The sequence below is a fragment of the Falco naumanni genome, chromosome 4, assembly GCF_017639655.2.
Source record: "Falco naumanni isolate bFalNau1 chromosome 4, bFalNau1.pat, whole genome shotgun sequence".
Lineage (NCBI taxonomy): Eukaryota > Metazoa > Chordata > Aves > Falconiformes > Falconidae > Falco > Falco naumanni.
Genome location: NC_054057.1, coordinates 13,032,431 through 13,038,631, shown reverse-complemented (window position 1 = coordinate 13,038,631; position 6,201 = coordinate 13,032,431).

Genomic DNA, 6,201 nt, shown 5'->3' with positions numbered 1-6,201 from the left:
ATGAGTTTGCAGAAACCCGAGGAGCAGTTCTTCAAGATAATAAGCATCAAAGAAATCTTTTTCAAGTGAACCGTGCCACAGGCCAGGTACTTGCTTTGTGGTTTGAAGAGAGCATTTCAGGCTGTGGGGTATAGTCACAAGTGTCACATCACCGGATCTGAATGGAGTAACACCTGGGCTTTGGAACAAAGGGAACTTGAAAGCTGCATGTCCTTAAATGAACAGTCTTAGGAGAGAAGTAAAAGTTAATGCATATAGCTAAAGTAGCATCCATTTCATCCATTCTGTTTAACTACATACTTGAGCCAAAACTTCCAATTCATTTCAGCAGGTTTTAATCCCTCACTCCTTTCTGATTCTTCCAGGTAACACCCTTAGTGAATCGATGGTGAATAGATTTCCCTTCTGGGGTTGCACCTACTTACAAAAATTTGAACAAAGAGCCTGAATGGAGCTAAGTAAATATCAGCATTTGTGATAATTTACTTTTTATGGACTATTAAAAAAACCCCACAAATATAAAGCTCCATTCTTGGAGCCTCATCCTGAGGAAAAGCACCCACACATCCTCGGGAGATCTCTTTTTAAAATCAGCACCAAGCTGCAGAATTGCCAGCTCCAGTAACAATCTCCCACAGTGGCCAGTAATAGCACACGTTTCATCAGCTATCATGTGTCTTTCCCAGGAGTGGCGATGTGTGATTCATTTCAAATGCAAGTGTCTGCTAAAGCATATTTTGAGAAATCGAGCCAGGAAGTTGCACTGAACCACATTACCATGGAAATATTCACTGGGGCGGGAGGACACAAAAACAGTGAAACTTGCTAGTCATTTTAAGGATGTTACCAGTGGTTGTGTGCACACTAAAGGGTGCCCACACCAGGAATATTTACATCATTTCAAAAAACTCTTCTATCCACTTGAAAGACACAGGCCAGCATAGGATAGTTTTCAGATGCTCTTCATTAATTAGAAGAGACAAACATAGGTCTTGGGTGGTAGCAAACAGGTTTGGGGCTATGCAGCAATTAACTGAAAGGCTTCAAAGGCTGTTACCAAAATGGGCTGCAAGCAGGAGACATTTAGGGTTGAACACTCACCTTGAGCCTTCAGTCTCCAAGGAAATGCTTTTCAGGTGTACTACACGCTCCAAACTCAGAGCACACAGTGACTTCATGATTGGCTTAGAAGCCAGCAGAGAGAACATAGCAGAGAAGTAACATTCGGAGTGTGGTCTGCATGCAGATCTGTCCGCCACGCACTCCATCTCCTGAGCTGAAGAATGAAGTGCATCCCTTCTGCACTAGGAGATCCTTCTGCACTACTCCTGCTTGAGAAAGTCCTCTTGCAAACCGAGCAAACAGAGAAAGCCAGAGACTTTTGCCTGCAAAACTGCTTTTGGTATGGGGCAGAATTTGGCTTCCTCGTTTAAGTAAACGAGCCAATTGACACGACAACTTCAAAGCCACAACTTAAAAAATGAGTAACGCACATATGTGAACACACAAGATAATAATGTGAAAGGAAAAAAAAAACCCAACACAACAGTTGTATGCTCTTTGAAAACCTGGGTCAACTTCCCCAGCTGTGATGTTAAGCAATCCTTGAGCAGGCCGCCGCAAGATGTCAGCATTGCAGAGTGCTGAAGTGGCTATTCCTACCAGGTGCAGAAAGGCTCTTTGCATCCTATAAGCATGTGGCTTTATTTATTCATTTATTCATTTACTTATTTATTTATTTATTTTAATGATGGTATAATCCAGCCTTATTTTTTTCAACTATTGACATTAGGATGTAAGTCCAAAATTGGCTGCAAAGGGGAATTTCTGAAATGCCCTTTTTTTTGTTTTGTTTTGTTTTGTTTTGGTCTCAGTCTTAAAAACTTCTGTTTTCACGGGGTCAGTATTAACAGCTGTGCTAATGGTGTATAACGCCTTGTAGCCATCAGTGAGTTGTTTCAGGCTGCATCCAGCCTGGCTAGAAAGCACTCACTGAAATTCTGCCTATATATTGGTGTGCCAGGAGGTTGTCCAAAGCTCTGTTGCTGCATGCTAGGTTTTTTTTAAACCCTCACACTGGCTGCAGAAGGGTCTGCTGGCTTCAATTCTGTGGAGGAAAGGGGAAGAAAGCGTGAAACTATTTTGGGCTTATATCTAGAAAAGAAGGATACTTGGGGTAGCAAACCTTTTTAAAGGTGTCCAGCAGCGTAAGCCAAATCACCAGCAAAAGAATGAACTTTTCCCCATTTCCTTTTGCAAGAATAAAAGACCTGAGCAGCATTTTTTTGTTTGTTTGTTTCTTTCTTTCTTTCTTTCGAATCAACTAACCAGCCTTGTTTGTATTTCACATTAAAATTAATCTCCTGTTTTGGTGGAGTGCTCTATTTTGCCTGTACCATTCAGTCCTCCAGAACATCTCCTGCTGCAGCAATAGCTTTCTCGCTCTCCTGCTGGTATGGCTGTCATGAGCCCTGCCACGTTGCCAGCAGCTAGTGACAAGCTTAGCAAACAGCAAGTTACTGTGTCCTGCTTCGGGGAGACCAGTGGGAAGGTGCAGTAAGCCAGGAGCTCAAAGCAGCCAGGAAACCGTTCTGCTGCATTTCCCTACCGGTTTACGTGAGCTTCTGTCCATTCAGCTCTTGATGGCAGCGATGGGAAGGTGACATCTTTAACCATCTGAAGATTTTGCCTGCGAGATGAGTTTGGCCCCTATTTAGAGGTTATCTTTTATTGCCAGGCTCATCTCTGGAACTTTAGGGACCAATATAAAGAAAAAAAAAGACTTCACTTCTGGATCTTTTAGTCCCTTGGAAGGACAACCGGGGAGTGCCACACTGAGATGCAGAAGGCAGGTGTGTGCAGTATAGGTCAGTACAGCTTGTTTGCTGGAACTCGGTCAGATCTTGGTGCCTTGAGTATTGATGCTGGCATGGGGGGAAACAGCACTATATCTACCTGTCTGTAGTACACGTGGCACAGGGCTCCCCTCTGTCACTGTAAAAGCTGCCTTGTCTCTGCGGTGAGTGTGTTTTAGGGTAGCTGTAACTTTCTAAATATCTACCTGTAAAAACCTTGTGATTATTTAATGATTTTCCCATGATTTTAAGAAAATTGTCAGAAAGGGTAGGCTAGGATCATGTCTAATAGATTGTGATTACCTAAGGAGTCGTCTAGTGATGTCTTTAACAATAATATGGAGGACAGTCTGCATGAACTAAGTGCTTCTAACTTTAAATTGTAGATTAGCTGGCAGCCACAGAACTTCATTTCTTTTATAATAATGATAAATGAAGACTTAGGAGTAGATAGCATTTCTTGCATGTCTCAAAAGTCTTTTTCCATAATAGTTTATTGTGAACCATCTGGTCTCATTAATGTTTTATCAAAAACCATCTGGCTGCTCTATTGTTCAAACTATTCAGTAGTAGGACTTTTTCATAAATTAGCCAAAAGGAATGGCTATCAAACTATAGTGTAGAAGCCCCAAACATTTATGTAGGTTCCATATAAACTGTTATTTTAAAAGCATATTATTCCAAATTAAACTACAAAAGTCTAGAAAATATCAGTAATAAAATTGGAAATGAAGCTTATTCCCTATGCTTCTTAATTTTTCTTTTTTTTCTACCTCTTTGGTTCTTAGCCAGGAACAGGACCTACAAAGCCAAATGACAAACTATTAAAATAACAAATATTAGGGTGTTTGGTTTTTTTTCAATAAAACACTGCAAACGGAGGCTACCTGTCACTGAGCCTCCAAAAAATGAGGCCCTTCATCTTTGTATCTCTGCGTGCATACACTTGCAGTAAGCACTCTGGCAGGGTTCTTTAAAATATAACTATACAGTTCATGGCACTATTTAAAGTATAATTACACAGTGCCTAGAAGCAGCTAGGTACAACTGATTGTAAGTATTTACATAATACACATTGATTTAATACATTGTACATCCACTCATAAATGTCCTACTGTTACATTTTCAGATCATTTAAACTGTGATCCTAAAATTAGTGCAGTTTATACTGATTTTGTTACTTATAGACAACCTTAAAGTTACAGCGAATGGAAGAACGAAGGAAAGCACATCTAAAGAATACATAGAAAGTTTGGGGCAAGGTTGGCGAAATGAGGAGTTAAATGATCTGTGGGGAAGAGCCTGTGACTGAAGCTGCCTGTAGAGAGGAAAGCCGACTGTAAGGATCAGCTCTCCGGTTTTATTCTGGTTCACACAGTTCCTCTTGGATCCTCTGAATGGATGTGTATATGCATAAGCACTCTCAAAAACACTCATTATCTGACTGTAGGAACAAATGATCTGGGGAGAATTTTCCAAATAATCCGTAGTATGCGATTGCAGTTCCTCCTGAGGCAGCTGGCTGGTGTTTGTATTACACTGACACAGAACTGGAGCACAGCCGTACTCAAACCTTGCAAAATGTTCAGAAGCGAACATTAATATTTCATTGGATAACACCAGACGCATGTTTTCATCTACTACAACATTTGTAGCAATAGCTTTATTTTGATTTTAAACAAATCTTTCTCTCCCTTTTGGTTTTTGTGCCTCCTTTGTTTTATTTCCCAGTTATTTTGCTACTCCGTAACCCCCCATTCGTGTTATCTGTTAACTGTCAGCTCAGTCTCTCTTTCAGAACTGAACAACTGGAATTCCCATTCCAGGGCAATCTGAAAGGTGTTTGTCCTGGACAGCAAAGTAAACACATTTTTGAAGTACCCACAAAGACAGAAATTGAGAATTTTGTGTGGTGATCTTTGAAGCAGGCCAGGGCCCACAGAAGTAGCAGATGTACTGAGGAGAAAACTACAAACGGCAAAGTAGCCAGTGGCTCCAGAGGGTCCTTAGGGCCGTGAGGCTGCATTGCTACTACCAGGTGAGTCAGGGCTCCTACAGCTTCCCAGAGTCTCTGCAGCAGGAGCTGCCAAGGGCTGCCTGCACCTTCTGCACATTGCAAAGGAGGACAAAAGGCAAAACCCACCCCATTTTGTACAGGGCCAATAGTTCAGCCCCACTGGATACAAAGGCTGGAGGGCCCATGTTTCTCCTTCAAGCCACTTCATTTTTCAGCTTGCTGTTGCTGCCTCCTCGTTTCAGCACACGACGGGTTTTCTTTTCAGTGTCTTACAGGCACGGGGGTAAGAACATACCACGGTTTTCCCCACTGAAGGGAAGCAGGATGGCAAGAACACAGTTCTTTTTGAAACAAGGAGCAAGGGCTGGCAAACAGCTGAAAATGGTGCGGGCTGCTAATTGCATGGGAGTTCTTTTTATGTAATGGAAGTGTTGCCCAAAAAGACAGCAAGGTGCCACAAAGGGGGTGCTGTGGGTCAAAACACATCAGCAGGTGTGGAAGGCTGCTGCTGTCTTTCTGATCAGAGGGTGAACCACTACACAGCAGCGGTGTCCTGTGAATTTGTACAGGTGGTGACTAGGGCTAGAGTCATACAACTCCAGTATGGACACTGTTTGCTACATTGCAGTTACACATACAGACCAGGTCTTCGCTATGCTGGAAAAAACCTCATGGATGAAACAAAGTGCTGGCCTGTTCTCTGGCAATTAAACATGTATTTCACTTGCTCTATCACAGGACTGAAAGTGGTGTCCTTGCTAGTTGTGCCGCCCTCGTTTGTCTGAACGATGCATTGATTTAGGTGAGTAGCAGCTGTAGTGAGTGATGCAAGTGACCTTGGGTGGATGGTTTTCTTACTGCCAGTACTACCCTCTTCGCAAATGGGAGATGGGAATGCACCTCCTCCTACAGAACTGGTCATGGCCAGCTTGGGCTGGGGCTTATTTGGTTCTTCCGCAGTTACTGTATGGCCTCACCGATGCCAATACACCACAGGGCGAGCAATGCAATTTCTGAGAGAGAAGGAAGACCAGCTGTGTCCTGAGGAAGTGTTAGTATGAAAGGAAACAATGAGCAGCCGGTACTGGGAAAGCATGAACTGCAGTCATTCTTTTGGCTAGGACCTTGTGACTGCACACTTCAATACCGAGAATCTTATTTCAACAATATACACTCTTTCCTCTCATGCTTTCCCCCATCATTTCAAACAAACAATTCCTGTCGGTATCAAGACCAAAGCATTCACATGAGCTTCAGCTTTAGGAAGCTTCGCAGCTAGATACAATAGAGGTGCTGTTACTATGGGCTTTCTTGTGATGTGGCACATCC